Raw genomic sequence first — 22131 nt, 5'->3', positions numbered from 1 at the left:
TCCTTTTTTGATAGTAGCTGAAATAAAGAAAATGGCTTACAGATTTAGCTGTGTATATAGTTTGAAAGTAACAACTGAAAAATGATGTTCATAATCTGAATTGCAATGAAACCAATTATCTGTACCATGGTGTTTCACTTGGGAATACTCCGAAAGGTTTAGTGTTTCTTAAAAGAAATTAAAAACAGCTGTAAAAATACCATAAAACAAAAATAGCAGCTGCAAAAGAGATTAACATTCCTAAATTTCATTTGAACCTGATATGTTATTTTTCCAACAGCAACATACATATATACTGATTTTTAAAATCTATTCTTTATGAAACTGTATCCTTTTAAGAAAAAGATGGATTTTTTTTTTCACCACCCTTTAATATTGCCCATGAATTTCATGAACATTCTTCTCCCTCTGCCCAGGATTTCTGTATTACATTTTCTCCTGTAATTATTATCAAGAATAAACTACAGTTGTTGAATATTGAAAAATGATTTAAATATTACTGATTAAGAATTAAAGATCTACCTAATAAACAATTTATAGCAATCCTTGAGCTTTTGTTACTTACAGCTGTCAAATAGCTTTCAAACTGAGCCCCATTCACCCCATGCCTGTTTTAAAATTTTATATAGCGTCTGTTTTCCAATTAAGCGGCCGGTCATAGATGAAACCTTTCCTAATCTTTTTCATATATATAATAAAACCGAATGTAATTTATAAAACAGAACTGGAGGTGGTGACAGTATAAAACAGTTTATTTTGCAGTCTTGGTCAAAACATATGGCAGCAACTTTTCTAGCCCCCGGCCAGATGGCGGCCTTAATCGATTTTGTCTGTTGTGCCGTATGTTAATTCTCTGTGAAAAGTGTTTCTTCAAACTCAATTAAAAAAAATAATAACGACTCCTTCCTGAGTAACTAATGCTAAAACTGACATTTAGATAGGTCTGCTTAACTGTGAAAAGTTTCTGAAAACCCCCAGATATTTACACAACAGGTAAAATTGCTTCTAATGGCTTTGAAAGCCGTGATTGTTATTCATCAGCATGTATATCATTTCAGGTGATTCAGAATAAGCTTACCGTTAATGCAATATGCTTTATCTTGCTTTTCTGTTTTTCTTTTTAACTAATGATAGTGTTTCATTTTGCAAATTAGAGCAATTTTGAGCACCAAAGATCCTGAGCAAAATCTCAAACGATCAACACTAAACTCGTTACTCTAAACTCTAAACATATTAGACTAGAAAAAGAGGACAGCATCTATCTCTGCCTCTCAATAAAGAAGCTTTATGACACAGTAACTGTTTTAAACTTTAACTAGTGGCCTACCCAACACATTTTTGTGTGTTCCTTACATTTCACATATTAAAATATTACATTTTATGTGAGCATACTACACTTAATAAATGTTACGCAAATGCCAGTCTCCAAAGTTCTTTTAATAAGCAATTCTTGTTTTGATAAGTATGAAATTTTCTCTCTACTCAATAAATAATGAAGTATGAATTTTTGATACAGAAACTTCTTGATGGACAAACTTAGTGGACATAAAATCATTAAATTCTATTAAAATTACAATAGTTATAGTTTATATGTATTTTGATGAATATGTTAGTAATGTCAGTGCCTTAATAAATATATTTTTAAAAGCTTGTGATTTATTGGGAAATATATTAAATCCTTAAACATGTTGGTCTACTTTTACTGCTATTGTTCCTTTGTTATACATATTATTTGTGACACAGGCTTAGATTTTGAACTAAAATAAGATGTGTGCATAACAGAAATCAAATGAAAGGAACTAGTCCCTAGAGAAATATGCAATCCTTTTGTAGAACCTAGCTTTAATGTAGACCAGTACTTAACATATTCACAACTTATAACGTATGAAATGGATGTATGTTGAAACAAAATATCAACCAGATCTATTCTCCTTAGCATGTTTATTTTATGACTACTTTCTTTTGAAATAGAGCAGGGGTATGGTAATGTGTGCGCAAACTAAATAGGTTGTGTTTTCCTGAGCAGTAATCCCACACAAGTACAAGGCAGAAACACTGTGCTTTTCCAATATAATCCAGCAAGGGCAAATGACAGCCTTACCTGATGGCTGATATCTTTTATAGTACAGCTGTGACATATTTTATGCTTCACAAAGACTGATCAAACATGTCTCTGGAGCCTTTCTGTCATGCAATGTGGCCCCATGCCCCACGTATGTCTTTACATTAGGCAATAATACACCTAAACTCTAAACTAGCTGTTTCAGACTGGTAATTATTTTGGAAGACAAACGTATTTGGGAACAGTGTAACTTTTTCATTTTGCATTATATTTAATAATTTGTTTCATTTAGTAGGTGATGATGAATACATAAAATGCATTTAGGAAAAACAAATAATTTATGTATTTGGTAATAAAAATATTATAGGAAATAGTTAAGTGATTTCAAAAGAAGCATATGCTCATATTTTGGAAAATAAAATGGACTGCAGCTTACTAAGAGATGGATGTTTGGGGATTTTTGAATATATAGCACAGAAATATTTTAAAGATTCTCACTTATATTGTTATATTTATCCCAAATCTTTTTAGTAATTAAAATAACTATCCTGAAACAATTACTTTACTACGTTAACTCTGTTTAAATCAAGGTCCAAATACAGATTTAAAATGCATTTCACTCTACTATCAGGAATGAGGACCGTGGACTTTGCTGGTTACCCGACTCTTCAGTCAGTTATCTGTACATAAGCTTCTAGCGTTATTTGAGAAATCAAAGGTCCCCAAAATCCCTTTGCAGTCCCTGTGCAAAGGAACACTAACCTTGCACCTTCTAGAGGAGCAGAGAAAGGCAAGAAGGGCATACCCTAAGCTTTTAAGGGATGCTGAATACTTATATTTAGCAACTGAATGAAGCCCCAGATGGAAGACATACCAGGTCACCGTGGGGGCTGTCTGACAAGGGAAAAGTCTGTTACTTGGATTAGCTTTGTTTTGAAGTAAACTTACTCGAGATAACACGTATCCAATCACGCTTGGAAGGAGGCAGAAACCAATCGTTAAAGTCATCCAGACAGACAGTTATGATGGCCTGTGACCATGGGCTACAACCATCAGTCAGAACTATACTATCTGATAATCATAATCTGGCACAAATCCATGTGCTGCTGAAACACCTTTCACACCTTTATGCAACATGCAGTGGTACTGGCCTCTCTGGTATCAAAAAATCTCTGCCTCCCATTTTCTGGAGCTGTAACACCTCTGAAGGGAGTTGATGTGTATCTCTACTCCTTCAGTGGAAATGAATTAAGCAATCAGCATGGCCTTTAACAGGAGGCAGGAGCTGTGCAGGAAATGTTAGCGTTCTTAAGTGGGCAGGTCTGCATAACCCTCACAGTGATATAGCAGGGATTTGGTCCAGGTGGAAGGCAGGAGAAGCCCTTGTACTCTTTCTCCAGTGAAAGCAGTGGGCCTGCTTTCCCATTTTGAGATTTTCAGTGCTGGGACTCAACATTCTTTTGAGTTTGCATCTGGCTGACATACTTTGAGCACTATAAGAGCTGTGCCACAAAGACCACCTTTGCTGAGAGAATAGGAATCAATGAGGACTGTCACAACACAGTGCTTCTCCATTAGAAACCTACTTATTATTGTGAAAAGTACTATAAAGATCAATAAAATAAAGTCACAAGATAGATAAAAGCTTTGACCAATAGTGCTCTCTTGGGCAACAGTAGTCTCTGTCACTGACACTTCCAATGGGGAGAAAGCAAAGAAGATTCAGTCATGGATCTAGGCCTATAGAGTGATAATCAAGAGGGGTTTTTGACAATTATGCTTTATTCTAGCAAGAATTAGATGTTAAACTCTCATGTCTGTGTCTCTTGTATCTTCTAGTATCTATATGCTGCCAGTTTGTGGTCTATTCTATATGAAGAGACAATATTTATTGCTCCAAAAGAAGGGAAATATGTATACTTTTGAGACAATACTTTTTATACTTCTCACAGTTTATGAGCTGCCAATCAGACAGTATGGCAATTTGGAAATTTCTCTTTCTTTCTTCAGTTTAGAGTGATTCTTTAGCTCATCCTCACACAGCTTATTTGAGTTTCCAGTCTGTACACAAAACATTCTTTCTTTTCTCAGTGATAACACTGGAAAACATTTTTTTTTTCAAATGATATCAATCATGAACTTTATTTTTCTTTCAGATATCTGAAAGAAAATAAAGAAGCTTTGACTAGGAAGGGTTAAGAAAATGAGAGCAGAATTAGAAGGGAAAAATGTAAGCACAATGTAAGATGTACAGCTAAAAGTAAAAAGAGCATGAAAGCAATTATAAGATGTTTTCTGATAGTATATTTTCATTAATCCTATTTCAAAATCTTACTTGATGACAGTGCCTTTCCTATTGCAGTAATGAAGTTCAGTATTTGCCAGAGTGGACACAAGATCTCTCCATCATAGGATAAAGGAAGGAAACACCCTTCTGAGTGGAAAATTAGAATAAAATTTTAGAAATCCCCTTTACACCTTTTCTAACCTAACATGTAAGAACAGAAGAACTGAAAAACATTCTCTCTTGCTTAACATGGAAGTATGCAGGCAAAATCCAATAAGAAGGAAAGACAATAGCCTAAAGGAGAGAAAAAATATTCTTTTTACACCATCATTGGTCAGACCCAAACAACTGAGAAGTCGATAGGAAGACTCTCACTGACTTCTATCAGTTTCTGTCCTTTTACAGGGAAACTGAAGTGGGGGAGAAGTGAGAGAAAGAGAGAAAATGGGGAATGGAAGTACACAGGTCTAAGTACTGCAGAGCTGTGAAAAAGAAGGACACTGAAAATATGTCCTTCCTCTGCTATGCAAACTGCAGCTTGCATAATAGAATACCACTGAATTTATTTCTGAAATGCAAGACAATACAATACTAGTTACCTGACATTCCCTAAGGAAATATTTGCAGCACACATTCTAGACAACTTCTGGATGGAAAAATAAGCACAAAGTGGGAGTCAATCCATACCTTGGAATAGATGCAAAGGTACACATTTTTCTGGCAAATACACTGACATCATAAGTATTTAATTTAAACTCAGCTGTAGCTCTCAGAAAGTTATTAGTGTGCTAAGCTGGAGGTTTTACTACTAAAAAGGCAAAGCTATATCTAGTTTTCAAGTGACGATTCATAATATAATGCCATTCTAATCCAATATTTTGTATATAGTCATTTTTTCAAATCAACACCAGGCCTTCTGTCTTTCTTTTTGTTCATTTTTTTCTTTCTATTTTCCTCTCCCTGCAGAAAGACCTTCTTTGAACCAATGGTTACTGTAATTATAATAGTTACAGAATCCAGTGAAGGTGGGTCTAATGTAAATATATTTGAAGCACACTATGCAGTACACAAGCCTGATAAAAAGGCCTTTATTGCTGGTCAATGGGTAGAATAAAAATTGCAGCTAAATAAATATAAAATATTCAAAACTTACTAAAGCGACAGCATAAGACTTTTATGTGACAGCAGTTTTGTTTCCATCTGTTAAAATGGAGGCTACTTGAAAATGACACCTGGGTAGCCATTCTTACAATCAGCAAGGAAAGATTATTTTAAAAAGTTATAAAAATAGAAGATATTTAGGATTTCAGATGAGGTATCTGTTTTCTTTCATTTCCGAAGTATAGGTTTACACCTGTCAAACCTAGTACAGATTGCATGACATGACAAATTTTAAAATTTTAGGAACTGGACTTTGTTTCTGGTGTTTTTTTCCTTTTTCCTTTCTGTAATTCCTATCATACTTGCTTAAGTTTATCAACAGCAAATAGACCTAAAAACATTTCTAATGCATCACAGTTCCAACTTGTCATATATTTATTTATGGCCTTTGTAGATAAGAGATGACCAATTGTATGCAAACAGTATGGTGATCATGTGGCATGTGTAATTACCCACTAGAGACCAAGGAGGTAATATCAAACAATTTCTCACCTAAAACAGAATTAGAAAACAGGTTCACAGAGGTACACAAAGCTTACATTGTAAATGCATTTTAGTTTATATATATATATATATGTATATATATACACACATATATATACATAAATATACATGTAATACTATCTTAATTAATAGAGAATCCTAGAGTACAGTTAATTTAGGAATCAGATATATATAGAGAGAGAGAATTTTTACACAGAAAATGGCACTTTTTTATTAGAAGAGGATCCATATTTCAGTTGGAAAAATTCTCACAGAAACTGAGCAATCAGCCTCTCTAGATATGGTATAGCAATGTACTAGCTTGTGTGTATGAGGTCTTATTATGGAGATGTCAGTTTTAGTTTGAAACATAAACATATTTTTATTTATACATTAGTGCTTATAGTGATCAATGACCATGTGTGCAATATATTAGAATTTGTTTTTGATCAGTAGAAAGCAATTATTCATAAAACTCAAAACAGAAGGCAAAGTTGTGAAAGAAAGGAGAAGAATTATGTCTTTCTTACAGGGAAGGTAATTTTAATATAGACGAGATTGGTCCAAGTCCTGCAGTTTGGATTGATAGATTATCTAACAGAACTATCATTTCAATAATCTCAGTGACAGTGCAGCAGGGGATACTCGGTACAATATTATAAATTAAATTTACTGCAAATGTCGTTGCAGAGAATATGGAAAGAGATCCGTCATTTGTATTTGTAGAAGTTAAGAGAGGGAAAAATTTAAGATTCTTTGACAAAATATAACAAAAATGATCTACATGATATAGCTACGCTACCAGTCATCTAAAAAATTCCTTTCATCATTACTTTCTTCATTAGGATGCTTGAATTACACTACTGCTTATTTGCTCTCTTAAACACAGATATATTCTTCCTCAAAAATGTTCCCAGGATTTAAGAATACCTGATCTCCTTGTTTGTCTTTCAGGAAGTATTAGCTGCTTCTGTCTAATTAGAATCTACTTTTAAAACCATAAAAGTTAAACTATGAATTGGTAAAGTCATCTCCATAAAGAGTCATATATTTGTGTGACAGTGATGTTGGCAATATTGGTATCAGGATACTGATGTAAAAACACTGGAATATGGGGGATAAGAAATGATAAAAAAGGTGCTCTGTTCACAGTTTTTTGTTGCCTTTTTTATAATTTTATTTTCTTTGTTCCATAAAGTCATATGTAATGCTACCCATAAGCTTTAAACAACAATACAAAGAAGTTTAATCTGCAGACAACTGAAAATCAGTTACAATAGACATACCAGAGCTAATTTCTCTTCAAAATTAGATTTGTAACTTGAGGTGAACTTCCTTACCTCAGTAAAGTTACTGGAACTTGTATTTGAAAACAGAATTAGATCATTAGTACTAAAATGCAGTTGATGAAAAGAAGCTTAGTTGTGCTTTCCAGCGTAAGTTGAAATTAAATAAATGTAAATAGAAATAAACTATATTGCAATTTAACCTTCAATATGTAGTATCTTTATCTGCAAAATTAATAATTTATATTAACTTAGTCAGAAACCTGGAAAATAAAGAGCTCCAATTAATATTAATTGTGCTATTTTTAACTGATAATTAAAATGAAATACTGAATTGTTCCAACCTAACCTATGTCCACTGTAAAATGTTGGCCTACAGAGAAGATATCAGGTGGGACCCTAGAGAAATGAGTTCTATTTTCAGCCTGCTACTGGCTTACTGTGAGACAGTAGGCAAATCACAGTATATCATTGTGCATAACCTTCTCCACTTCAAATAATAATTAATCCAGCAAAGTACTTTGGAGTCTACAGATGAATACTGTTGAATGTACTGTTATTATTTGTAATACTGGTGATTTATTAAATTATTAAATAATCCTCAGCATTTAAGTTACTATGAGATTGATTACACAGTGACCTGCTTAATTTCTATGTTAGTTGTACCTTCATCATATATACCTATATGGTTAAAAAAAATGTCCTTTTCTCTCTCTTAAAACAAACAAACAAATCAAAACTAATAGCCTTTTCTCTATTTTTTTTTTTTATTTCCATCTTTTATGCCCATTTACCTTCATTTTTTTCTTTAGTTACCCTTTTAAACACTGTAACATGGATTCTTTTTCTTGGGATGTTCCCCCAACCTACTTGGAATTGTCATTAAATTTTACCCCCAAACATATTTTCCCCAATTATATAATATTCTACAAATTTGATCACACTACTTTAGCAATTGTATTTAAAAATGGGATGATATTCTGTGTTTTCTGTCACTGATTTGGCATAGAAAGTTGAGCCAAAAGAATTTCATCTACTTCCACAACATGCTTATATTTAAAATTTGAATTGAATGTACATATTGCATGCATTGTAATTAATAACTTATCGATGATTTAAAATAGTCAATCATATCTACTACGATGAGGGAATGCCTAATTTGAAATTAAGCTGTTTGTGCTGCAGCCCACCAAACAGAAGAATTCACATTCTCTTCCATGCAACAGTGGAAGCAGCAGGGTACTAGTTAGACATTGAGAGAATCAGACATTTTGATTGGTATCATTACATTCTTCTGTGCTTTGCTATGTTACATATTTTCCCTTACAGTTATCACTTTCTGGTGGGCAAGGAGTCGATAGGACTTCCCTTGTCATCAAAGGGCACGTAGTCTTGTTCTATTTGTCAAAAATATTGAAACTCATGTATCAAGATGGAGAGAAACTCAGTCAGGATATTGGAATCATTCCTTAATATAAATAGTTATATATTTACATTTAAGAATTATTTTAATTTGTGATACAGTACATATTTCTAGAATTATAATAATAAATTTACGAATAATCAGACTTGCTAGGATTTGGTGAATCTACAAGAAAAATAGAAGAAGGTAAAAACTTCTGAGTGTCATTAGGAAGAACATTTTCTTTGAAACAGCTCTGACCGCAAGCCCTGAGTACTGAAGAAATAAAGATGAATAAGTATATCATACCCTTTTCTGCCTATACAGACAAAGTAAAATTCAAATAGACAGCAAAGAATCTGTAGCCTTTCACCGCATGCAAAATGGAACTAAAGATACTACTGCCTTATAAGGAGCTATTTGGAAACCCTTCTGTATGATTGTGTGCTTCAGTACAGTTGTTTACATTTCTTATGCTTAGCTATTAGAGCAGAAAGTGGCTACGTCGATTATAGCAAGAATTTGCTTTGTAAAAAATGTTTTTGAACATACGTTTCATTACAGTGCATCAAAGCATGAAATAACCATGATTTATTGCAAAGAGCAATTTCCAGCTGAGATGAACTTATTGCAACTCCTACTGGCTCAGCTGGAGGGAGTAAACTTTCTTGGAGGACATCGTAGAGTAACTAAGTGCAGATTTTAAGCATCCTACTTTTAGTCACAGCTTCAGTAATATGCAAAGCGTATGTGCATACTAAATGCAATCACAAAAGGAGATACAGCCAACGAGTTCAACTTCTTGTGATCTCCAACCACCATATGGCAAGTACAATATTTATCACACCATATGCTTGACACCAAGGACAAGAGTACATTCTGTAAACATGATTATGGCATCTTTTCATGGATTCAGGGAGTGGCATTCAGAATCCATTTCAAGCTTCTGCTGAAATGAAATAGCTGAAAGGAAGTCAGCAAAGTATAAGCAGCAATTTCCCCAGACTGAACGCTTTTCCCAAGGAAGTCTCGGTGTCAAAATCCAGAATGACTGTCAGTGCTGATATACTTCTGGTGGTCTTGCAATGGTGAATATTCTATTTTTTTCCCTAAAGATTACATTGTCAGATTAATGTTTCCTCTATTACATATACTACCTTCAATAGCATTTCTATTTTCCTAACTCTGCCACTGAAAATGTTGGGCTGGTAGTGATGGGTTTGAGTGATTTTGACAAAATGCAAGCTAACCATTCCCCAGTCTGTCATCTTTTTTGAGAATACTTCCATATCTAGCCTAGTAACAAGCTGTAGGAATAACTGAGTGTTTTATCATTGCTATATTGCATATAGAATTTGGAACAAATTTTGTGATGCCAGTCATATGTGTATAACGTTACTGACATTTTACTTTTTAAAATCTCTTTATGTACTTGGTATTGTTGCGGCATAAGAATCAATACCATTTACTAAGAAATGTTTATTTCCTACATTAAACAATCTGTAAATAGTCAGTCAGTCATAAGAACATATGAATGGCTGTAGTGGAATAGATCAAAGGTCATTAACTCAGCAGCCAATGCTGGAGGAGGAATATAAAGAAAAGAGAAAGCATATAATGATAATTTCCCTAAATACTTTCCCACGCTCCAGCAATATGTGGCTCTGGGGCTCAGTAAGAAAGAGACAGCATGACTCATTTTTTAAAAAGATTTCTCAGCTTTCTTTTTTTTTCTGTTATAACCATCCTTAGAGATGCAATTTACCATAATAGGTCAAATAAAGCAACCAGTTACTCAAGCAAAGTACAGAAAAGGCACTTAAACTGTAAAATTTTCATACATTTTTATAGACCCCTATATCCCACCTTGTTTCCAGTTGTTATTTCAGAAAGGCATGGGTCTTTCACAGTTCCCATGTCATATCTCACAGCCGTGTGCGAATCTCTCTCATATTCTATGGCTTCTCAGCACTAGAAACATATCTTTATGTGACTGTGTTAAGTCCCCAGCATCCACAACATTTTACCTACAGCATGACATGTAGGATAATTCCCAGTAACTAGTGTCTAAGCTCCCATTAATGTCCACCAATGCTCCCATTAAATACAATCAGAGGTGCAGAAAGAACAATACAGGTAATTCTAAAACAGGCGTCTACTGAGTAGTCAGCTATGTTGCTCTCTCATGCATTGACTAGTTGACTAGATCATCGTTCCACTATAGTGGAAGCTTTATGACCTGGCACATATGGACACACTTATGCACAGACATTGTCTGGAACCGAATCCCACTTTTGATGTAGGATTCAGTTGCCTAAACACAAGCTCCTGGTGCCATTAGTGCCATTAGACTCCCAAGACATCTGCACAGGGCTGGCACATAACGCACAAGATCTACCAAAGGCTGTGACTTTCTGCAATGACACCCATGAATCTTATCCTGTTTCATACTACTGAGGCTGAGTGTTACGAATTTCTCAGATATATTGAAAATAACTCTGACCTGCAGTCCTTACATTCTCTGTCCTACATGCAAGATAATCTGATCTCCTATCTCCTCCTCTAAAATATTGTTATTGATGTGGATATAGTCAATATATAATATAATATCTAAAAATTGATGTACTGTTGTTTTCATAAACACTGTTCAGATCATTACTAAATACTTAGCAAAAATAGTCTTGGGGCAGATTATATAATTGCAGGACATTTCTCCCATATTTATATATTTTTTAAATGTTGATATGAGACTTGCTATAACATAGCTTGTTGCAAAGTAAATTAGTGGGACATTGGTAGGTTTTGTTTGTTTTTGATTTTTTTTTTTTATAAAAGTGATATATGAACCAATAAAGTTTGGAAATATTAGTCTAGCAAAAAGTCCAAAGATCTGTCTGCAGATATCATTACAAAGCTTCAAGTTACAATCAGAAAAATAGCTCTATAGAAGGCAATCTTGAAAATATAAGTCTATATTTAAAAATAAACTAGATTATTTTTGCTAACAATAATCGTAAGAATTTCCACCTTCAAATTAGACTTATTAAGACTTATCATTAAGTTCTTGAGGAAATATAATAGCTACTATAAAAGAATTTGAAATTTTGAAAAGTATATCATTAATGAAAGATTTTTTTTTCAGACAATCAGAACTTAAAAGACTACTGATTTTAAAAGTATTTCATGTATAAAACAATGTTTGCTTTCTTTACCTATCTAACAGTCTCTCTCAAAGATCCTCTAATATTCTTTCATGAAAGCACTGGGTAGCATCTTGAAAAAGTAAATCTGTATTTTTCATTGCAAGACTATGCAGAGACGCTAAATACCATTTTTGATCTTGAAATCTTGAAATACCTGAAGGAACGTGCTGGAATTATATACAAATACAGAGTCTACTAAGTAAAGTGGTTCACTGTACATAATCTATCCTGCAATTTCATGCTTATCTATCCTAAAGTAAAAATTTGTCAATGGAACTGTTTTAATTGTTAACTTATGATGATTTTTTTGTCATTCATATTATGTATCTTTCTCGTAAGAAATATCTTTGGAGGAAATTACTTACAGTTATAAGCATTATGTTAAGCTGTTTTTTGTTTTGTTTTTTTGGGGGAGTGTAAGAACTATGGTAATCTGGACAGAAGCATCAGTTTAAAAAGTAATTAACTCACATTTCTGAGTAAGTTTTGTTTTGTAAGTTTTGTAAGTTTTGTGTACATAATCAGGTATGGCAAATATAAGCACTAAAGATTTGATCCACATGGTTTCAATTCTGTCTTGTAAACAGATTCAAGTTGCTACAGGGCTGGGGATAGTAACATCCTGGCAGAAAGGTACCATCTCTTTCAGAAACACCTACAGGAAAATTCTCTTCTCTAGAGGTTTGAATTTCAAAGTTGCCCTTGGAAAATTAAGAACATGTTATTCACCTCTAGCCTTCGGAAAGCCAGCCATGCAATCATGTAGGTTCGTTCAGCAGGCAGTGGAGAAGAGACTCTTCACAGTCTACCCAGCTGGAAGAAAGGTGAAATAAATCACCCTCCAGAAGGGCCTATCTCACTCCATTGGAGATAGCAGGAAAGTAACTAGATGTCTAATTCTTAGATGGCCAGAGTGAGCTGACAGAAAGCCTGCCTCTAATGACTAAGAAGAAAAGATCCCTAACTGTGCAGAGTAATATAGCAGGCTATATCAGAAGATGAAGAATAGCATTTAAGCTGAGGAAGGAATAATAAAAATGAGGGGAAAAGTGTAGGAGAAAAGAGAATGTGGAGGATTTTGATATCAAGGAAAGAGAAAAAAACAGGGCATTAAATGGGGTATAAAATGTGGCAGAAGAGATGTCAAACTGAAAAAAATAATGCTCTAAATAGAGCTTTTGAGGGAAAAGAATCACAGAAAGTTAATCTAAAAACCCACAGGCGCTTGAAAAATCTTAAGAAACTGTAAATGAAAGTGTGAGGAGAGGGTTTAAGATGAGGAACAGGCGAAGATAAAATGTACTTTTGGTTTTGTTTCTTGTCTACATTAAAAGTTTGCATTTTTTCTTGTTGTTCAATCAGATTTGGTGCACTGGGTATGGCTATTTAAAGTTTTAAAAAAGCCATGGAAATACAAGATCTGTCATCTTTTGCATGTGGTGATAGAAATGAGCATGTATGTAAGCAGGCACAAAAAATGATTAAAACAAATTACGAGATTGACTTAAGTAGATAAAAATGAAGGGAATGCTGCAACACTTCGGTATATCATTTTTAACCCATTTCACAGAGTCTAAGGGTAATACAATGGTTTTAGAGCAGTTGCCAACTTTCCTATTATTTGCTGCATTAACTAGGCATATGGAATAAGTTAACAACAAAGTGGCAAATTTCATTGCTTTTGTTGGTTTAAGCTGGACCTTTAACTTCACTGTTTTGCATTTAATAAAATACATTATCAAAAAGAAGCGTGACATCTCCTTAGAGAAAAACATTTTATCTTCACAAAGACAAATTAAAGAGCAGGTGGTGGATTTAGGGGGACCTTTGTCAGCTATCCTTCTTTAGTTCTGAAAGAAATATTCTCACTATTGGTTAGAGACTATTGCAAAAAGTGAAAACCAAAGCTAAGTGAATAACACCTCCTAAAAATCATAATTACTTATCCAGTAAAAGATTTCATTACAGTGAATCTCAGGTGGGATGATGCCAAGTGATAGGGAGAAAATGAATACATTTAAAATCTGACTATATATGAATATTTGGAAAACATATTTAGCTTCAAAAATATATTCTTATCAGAAATTTTGTGTAATAGCTTAAATTTTATCTAGCTGAAGAATGTAAGAATATAAATTCATCCTTATTAAACAAAGCTTCTAGCATCTGTATTTCAAGTAAACTGTGCAATACCTGAAATTCCATGTAGTGCGTCTCCAGCAATGGTAAATTATCAATGGATTATGAAATGAAATTATGACAAATTATGCCTGCAACCAAGATATCTGGAATATAATCAGCATGGAAGATCTAAGGTTCTTAAAGACAGTGAATATTTTTGACTACAGTACATAAATCAGTTTGTAATTAAAAATGAGCTGCAAATTAACAATTTCTTACTCCAAAGTGTTTTAAAATATCAAAGTCAATTGATATCAAAGACAATTAAAGTCATGCAGGTATTTTTAATGTGTAGTTCTCAGCAGGCCATATGGCCCTACAAAACAGATATTTAAGAGTATCTCATCACCTGAAGATAGAGAGGCACATCTAATGGGATTTTCAAAAGCACCCAGGTGTCTAACCCTCATTGATTTAATTGAGGGGCAAGGACAAGAATTAAATGCTGAAACAACAGTGATGATAGAATTCCTTTCAGGCTCTCTTACATAATTGTCATATCCTGGGGAACAGTGAACTAGCTAGTACTTGAAAGAATGAATGTTTTAGTTAATTTTATTATGTTACTAAATCTAACGTTGCTTAGCTACCACATGGTAACTACCTCAGAAAATCCTGCTTCCTGGAGCTTCATGGTTTCTTTTTCTTTCTAAGGAACAAATGTGCAGAGCAGCACAAATCTCATTGCACCATCTCCTTTTAGCAACATTTTTTCTCTACATTCCAGCTTTTATTTCATTTTTTTTCCACTATGTGTGGTTAGAGTGTTAATACAGACTAGTTTAAATTCTGTTCGACTCATTCATATTTAAGGGGGTGTCCTCTCTGGGTGTCTCTTTGAGGCTCACTACTCAAGAGAGAACATGCACTGTATTTTACCGGTGGAGGTGTCTTCCCCCCTTAGCTAAATACAGGAGAGTGTTTGAACTACAGACCCTGGAGCATGGCAAAACCCTTGTCTCATTCCAAGTCAAGCCAGGGAGACTGCAGCAGAGGGGAGCAATGTGGAGTGCCCCTTAGAGCTTCAGCCTGCATCATATGAGCAAATACAGTACGAATACATTACCAAGGCATCTGGGAGAGTACCCTGTAACACATACAGGACTGTTCAAAAACGTTTAAGGCAACCGCATTCATAAACTATGAGTTTGCTTCATACGTGGCTTTTCTTGCTAAGATTCCCTTACCTTGAAAGCAGAGCTACCCCTCGAGAACAGGTAACCACAAAGCTGTGGAGTTCAGCAGGTTTGTTGGCTGCTTAGTGATGTATTTCTAGTCACGTTGTGAGTAGCTTATCAATGGGATGAGTCCGCAATGAAGGTAAAATAAGTTATTTGAAAATTGAAGAGGAATCTGGCTGGAAGGATTTTTCTTTGTGCTTTCAAGGATAATATGGACATCCATTTTTAAGTAAAGAATCCATTTTACACAGATAGTGAAGCTATCTTTTGTTTGTTATCAAATTTCTGGCATATCAAGTTAAAGTACGTCAAGAAAAGAAAAGAAAAAATAACAGAAAAGAAAAGAAGAGAAAAAAGAAAATAAGAGGAAAGACCCCCAGCCGGTAAATCTAGTATTCACCTACTATTTGAATTGTTGTAAAAATTTATCTGTTTGTAGAAAGAGCAGTAATAATTTAAATATCTAAAGAATTATGATTTTATTCTAGGTTAAAGAGTCATGATTTCCATTCTGACACCTCCTTTACTTTATTTTCACTTTTTGGAACTCTAACCTTTGGCTCAACGTTTTCAAGACTTTTCTCATTTAAAAAACAAACACATAAAAACTAGAAAAAATTGAAATTGTTTTTAAATGACTTAAATTTATAAAAGACAGTTGAGAAGAATAGAACTACAGTTTGTCCAGAAGTAATTCTTTTGATGACAGATATTTTTAAATTTTCCTAGAAAGTACCTTTAATAAGTAGAAAATGTTGTTTGTTGTTTTTTTTTTTTTTTTTTTTTGCTAACCTTATAAAGTATGCAAGAATGCTACACTGCAGCAAACAGCTCTATAATGTCAATAAGAAGTTAGCCTAAGACAAAGGACTCTGCAGGCCTCCTAAATCCTGTAAATTACAAACAAAGGAGAAGTTTGCTCCCATTTTGAAGTTTGCTCAGATGTTCCATCCTGATGCTTCTGCATCTTTCCTCTCAATAATCATAGTGAATTGCAAAATAGAGCAACTCCCTCTTTGGAGCACAGATTGACAGGTTTGTTAGAGGAGATTCGATCATCCAATTCCAGGCAATAGACTTTGAACATATCATTAGCAATTTTCAAAAGTCGCAAGTCCTACAGCACTGAGCTCTTGAGCTCTGATTTTCTTCTCTCTACTTTTCCTTCTGACAAAACGAGTTGTAAATGGTATATCTCACTCATTCCAGTAAATCCGTGTCTGGTATTTGGGAGTCCAGAACTGGACACAGTATTCATATGTTTTTTTAAAAAAGAAAAAAACTATAAAAACTATAAACAATCATTTTCACAAATGATATTATGTTCGCCTTTTAACTGTCACTTAAAGAAATTTCTTTGCAAAACATTCATTCCTGCCTCCTATCTCTAGCATAGGAGAGGCTGAATAACAGGCTAGTCGATGACCAGGTAGAGACGATGTGGAGCAGGGAAAAGTTACTCCTGTTAGTAGTGTTATAGGAAGTGTTTGCTCTCCTTCGTGAAAGGTTTTGACTTTTTAGAGCAGAAGGTGGATTTGACTACTTATCAGCTCGGTGAAATTAGTAAAGACACCAGCTATATCACTAACCAGTGGAAATCTAATTCCACTCAGTCAAGAGACAGAGGAAAACTCTTGTCATGTAGCTCTTGTATTCTGTTACAAGCTAAGGGAAGAGGTAAAAGAAGTCTTGATGCAGCAGGTGTTAGTATTAATACCCACTGTATCTCTCCTGTACTGATATTGATGCCTTCCTGGATGAAAGAGGTTTCTTGCATCAGAAGGACACTTTTGTCTGGTAATTGTATACTGGTTCCCTGGCTTGTCCTTTACCACTTGGTGCTCAGGCCAAATCTGGGTAATGAATGAAGCAAAACCTCAGTTACCACCCTCAGAAAATTACTAGGAAAGTAGCAGGGGACCATCTTCTATGGTCTTATCTCTTCTGGCCAGAACTATGACCTGGACTTCTCACTGGGTCAGTAAACCCATTCATTCAACAGCTATCAAAGGCACTATATTTCATTCATACCTCTTGGAGAATCACATAGCCTTGTGATTTTCTTGTGAACAGAAACTAACATTTCTGTCTGGTCTAAACTCATCCTTAAGATTTTACAGCTAAGGGTGAGTATCTGGCCTCCTTAGGGACATAATAATTCTGGAAACTATCCTATTTCAAGAAGAAATCTAAGCCAGCTATTAAGCATGTTTTAAATGAGATTCATCCCTCCTGCTTTCTAAGAAGTATTTTCCTGTTTCCACTTTAGGATATCATATTGGCTGGTGAAATTGTAAAGCATATGTGCTTCAGAAAAAGGAGTTCTCCAGCCTTTTCTCCTTTATTCTATATTTCTGTTTCTATTTCTATTTCTTTTTCTTTTTCTTTTTCTTTTTCTTTTTCTTTTTCTTTTCCTTTTCTTTTGATCAGTAGGTTTTGAGCATTTTTCATTAAAATCTTACCCTAAATTTATCTAATAATGCAAAATCCATGCCTTTAAAATGTGCAAAATCCCAACAGCTTACTATGGCCAAGGAACCAATTACATTTCCCGGAAGGTGTGTACGTCCTTAGCAATCCAAATAAAGTGTGATTCTGTTCTAGGAAGACACTTCATTCATGGTTGACACTATTTAAGAACTCCTCAAGAGATTGCCTTAAGAGACCATTATGCTATGGGGTAGAAGACCCCATGATTTTCTGTATGCAACAAAATTTTGCACATTATTTTGTGTTGGAGTGTGTTAGAATTACTATGCACAGACCAATTCAGAATACCTGTTTGGATTTACAAGCGGCAGAGCACTATTTTCATCATCACCCCTCGTTTAACCAAAGCATAATACTTCTATTCTTCTCCTCCATGTTAAGAAAGCTACTCTAGTCTTCACTGTTTCTATTTATATTACAGTAGAGTTTCTGTTAGAATTACAGTGGTGTTAGACTATGGACTCAGTTTACCTTTGAATTTTTCATGGAATTATTTAATCAATTTAAGGTAAAGGTGTAATACTATCTATAAAGAAACAAATGGATGAAATGAGTCAACCTAATTGTGCAGCAAGATTTGGAATATTTGAAATTGCCACCAAATAGCCTTACCTTTTTATGCTGAGGAAAATATTGCAATGCATATGATCTGGAGACTAGAGGGACTGGTGATTGCAGCACAGTAGATTGCAGCACAGTTGCTGCTGATTAAGCTTTAATCTATGTAATTCAGAAAACAATAGCAGATACGAGAGCATGGACTTCAACATCTAAAGGTAAAAGCCCACTAGGAATATTTACTCAAGGGACTGCATCTTGTATTGTATCTTCAGGGAAATATAGCCCAAACTATCTAGAGTAAAGCCAGAGAAGGTAACTCCTGAAATAATATCTTAGAATGACAAAGTAGGCTATGGCCTTAGAGAGAGAGAATTATATTGTTAAGTTGTAGTCAGTAAACATGCATGTTTCATTATGACAGTAAAAAAATAGAGTAAATGTACAAAACATGAAATGTATTCCAAGATCCTAAGCATGTGCATGTAAGGTCACATAAAACTATATTAAATTATATTGCTTAACTTGAGAAATATTATGTGGTCATGGAATTAATGACTACTGTAATGAGCCTCTATAAAGAGCTAGAGTTAAGATTGCTCATGTAGGCTTCACTTTGGTATTTCCTGACATGGCTTTTTAACCATGTAGCTTCAAGTTCCTCTTGAGGTAGAGACTGAGGGTTTTTTTATTTTGTTTTGTTTTGTTTTTTTGGGGGGTCACAAATGTCCTGCAGATAAGAAAAACTGACACATAAAAGTATTATAATCATGTTTATTCAGTGAAAGACTAGTAAAACCCTAAATATAGTTATTATTTTTTCAGAACTTTCAGGGTTTCATAACACATAGGATTTGGAAAGATTTTATCTTCCTCCATACAGTCAAATTTGGATTTATGATGTTTCGTTTGCTCATTAGCTCATTATGATGCTCATTAACAAAGTAAGTCAGGGAAACATGATAAACAATACTATCTATTAGACTAATACAGTAACTAGAATTTTTTTGCAATAAAAATGCATTCAACACTTTCTACCCACTTCATTAACAAAAAAAGAAAAAAGGAAGGAAGAAACAAAACCTTTAAAATAGGCCAAATTTTAATTTTAAAATAAAGGACATAATATAGCTGTGGTTTTATTGGCAAGATGGTATTTGTTTCCCTAGCTATATGCTGACAATGACAGTCATTGACAGCTCTTATTAACTGTTGCTTTAAGGCTCGATTCTGTAATGTTAAACACTTCTATCATTAAAGCGATAAAAACAAAAGGACATTAAGTGATTTACAAATGTATTCAGCAATGTTCAGAATCAAGCCATCAGTGATTAGTAAATATTGCAAATAAGCCAAAATTTATAATAAATGTGAAATTCAGATATTATACAGTCTCGTCAACGGCTGTCATATAAGAAGGTCATATTTACCACTTTTAATTTTTCCAGTTTCCCAGAAGGCTTGTCCTGGGAATCATATTTCACAGGTTCTTACTCATAAATGAAGACCCTTGCACACGTGCAGATATATTCTCCTATCCTTTGGTTATAAAGACTATCAAGTGGTTTCTCAGGCCTGTCCTGTCACAGCCCAGCATGACGCCCCACCTCCCTTGCCTGTTTTTCAGATCGTGCATTCGCATACTACCCAGTTTAGCAGCTGAAAGTCATGGGATATTCAGAATGAGCATTATCTGACCCTCAGCGAAAGAAATGGGCCTTTCCCTAACCATAATTTAGCCCTCAAATGCAGTGTTATCTGGGGACTTCAAACGCTTCAAAGTAACACTGAGATTAACCCTCTGCTATTATATAAAAATGTCTAAGAATAGCTTCTTATTTCAGATCTTGAGCTTCCTTTGGCATCTCTACCAAGCTTCTGGGTGTTTTCAACTCCAGCCTTAATGTTGGCAAATCATAGGTGAAGCCATCTCGTATTTTACTCTCAGTTAAACAAGAAAGTAAGACGAAAAGGTTGTGCAACAGTGCCTACATCCTCATAAAGCAGCAACAAAAGAAACTTCACCTCTACCAGGATCATCACTTCTAGGGATCATTCTCAGCTATTATTTGGGCATTTTTCTGATGAAATAGGCAATAAAGAGTACAACAGCATAAAGACTCTATATGTTCAACAGAAAACAGGTTTCCAATTAGGCTATCAACTCATTTCTCCTATGCTTCTGAACAGCCATTACACTGTAGTAATTTTCAAAAGCTATTAAACTAGGCTGAGTTTCAAGAAGTCCTGAAAACAAAACCTGAGCTTTGTTATTAGTTCCTCTTTCTGATCCCCTTAAACAGAGTCCTAGTCTCATAATCTGTCATATAGAGTGAATCCAGAACACATGGATGAAATATTTAATCTGTTTGAAAATATATTAAAATCAAATTAACATTTCCCTAGTGACAGATGAGTTACCAAGCTTGTTCCATGAAGAAAAGATGAGTGCAATTCTGCATTGTTGGAAGGTTGCTCCACGCTAAATGAGCTTAGTAGCTGCCTTTGCAGCAATGACATATTGGAAAGAAATATTCAGTATTTTTAGGAGATGAGTTCTTGTCTGCATTAATCTATAATAGTGGTGTCTGGCTATTTTGGGTGCTTTGGTGCTGAGCCTTCTCTCAAAGTATATAAATAAGGGTGACAGAAGGCACTGATTAGGAAAAAAGAGGAGCGCAATCAGTGTTGCTCTAGCAACATCACTGGATTATGAATAGTGTAGCACCAAGCGGAGCAATTCCCTCACTCTTCTCATGCCCACATTCCTGGAAATGAGTGTTTTGAACACATCATAGGGAAGACAGATGGCAGAGGATATAGGTGATGGTGTGATTTAACTTTCATAATTTTTTTTTTCAAGTTTGTCTTTGGCAAGCAATTAAATTAGACTGTGCATCATACATCACTTGTTAAAACGTGTTTGATCCCTGTGATATAAAAGTTACGCCGTTTTGTACTGTTCTATTAGGATTTTTTTACAAAGGACCATACGCACTGTTTTGCTTGGTCAGCTATAGAATTTCATAGAGCCTTTGTAGAGCCTACAAGATTTGTTCTATATTCACAATTACACAAGTTCCCCACACGTTCTAATGGATTGCTTGCTTGATGTTCATACAGCATTCACTGCAGTGACTCATAAATGCTTTAATGTGTTTAATGTCGTTAGTTGTATCTGCTGTCCCTGCAGTTTATCTGAAGGCGTCAGCCAGGGGAAGAAGGGATGTAAAAGAAAAGATTTTATAATTTACATTGTTTCAAAATGCATAGCAGCCTTCCTATTAAATAAAATCTAATTTATATTTTATTTATTTTTCTTTTTGTCTGTTAGTCACAGAAATACACAGATAGGAATAACAGCTCCGTTCTTGAGAAGCTGCACATTCAAACTGTAGTTGGAACTTTGAGGCCTACTCTCTCCCAAAATGTAGCTGGTTTAGTTTCTTTGTCCTCTTGGATACCATTTTCTTTTTATTTTACATTTGATTTTCTATAGTCCTGTGCATCTTAATTCATTTGTGAATAATATGAGTTAGAAATCCCTTTTTGCAGATACCTCTGTAGTTAAATAAGACAAAGAAACAGTTTTTATTACCTGGATAGGTAATATTCAGATATTTAACTGCATATACTATATGTATACATGTCCCAACATGTGTGAACATGTATAATGCTGTGCATGTTATGATTGTTCAAACCTGAGTAATTAACATATTTTTTTCTCACAAATACATGTTATAGGGTCACATTTTGTTTTTAAAATGTGATATTTCTCAGTGGTAATGCATAAAATGTCAAGATATAAGCTTATTTCAAGTCAGTTTTTCATCAGCT

The sequence above is a fragment of the Rhea pennata genome, chromosome 2 (genome assembly GCF_028389875.1).
Source record: "Rhea pennata isolate bPtePen1 chromosome 2, bPtePen1.pri, whole genome shotgun sequence".
Taxonomy (NCBI): Eukaryota; Metazoa; Chordata; class Aves; order Rheiformes; family Rheidae; genus Rhea; species Rhea pennata.
Note: the sequence above shows the minus strand (reverse complement) of the source record.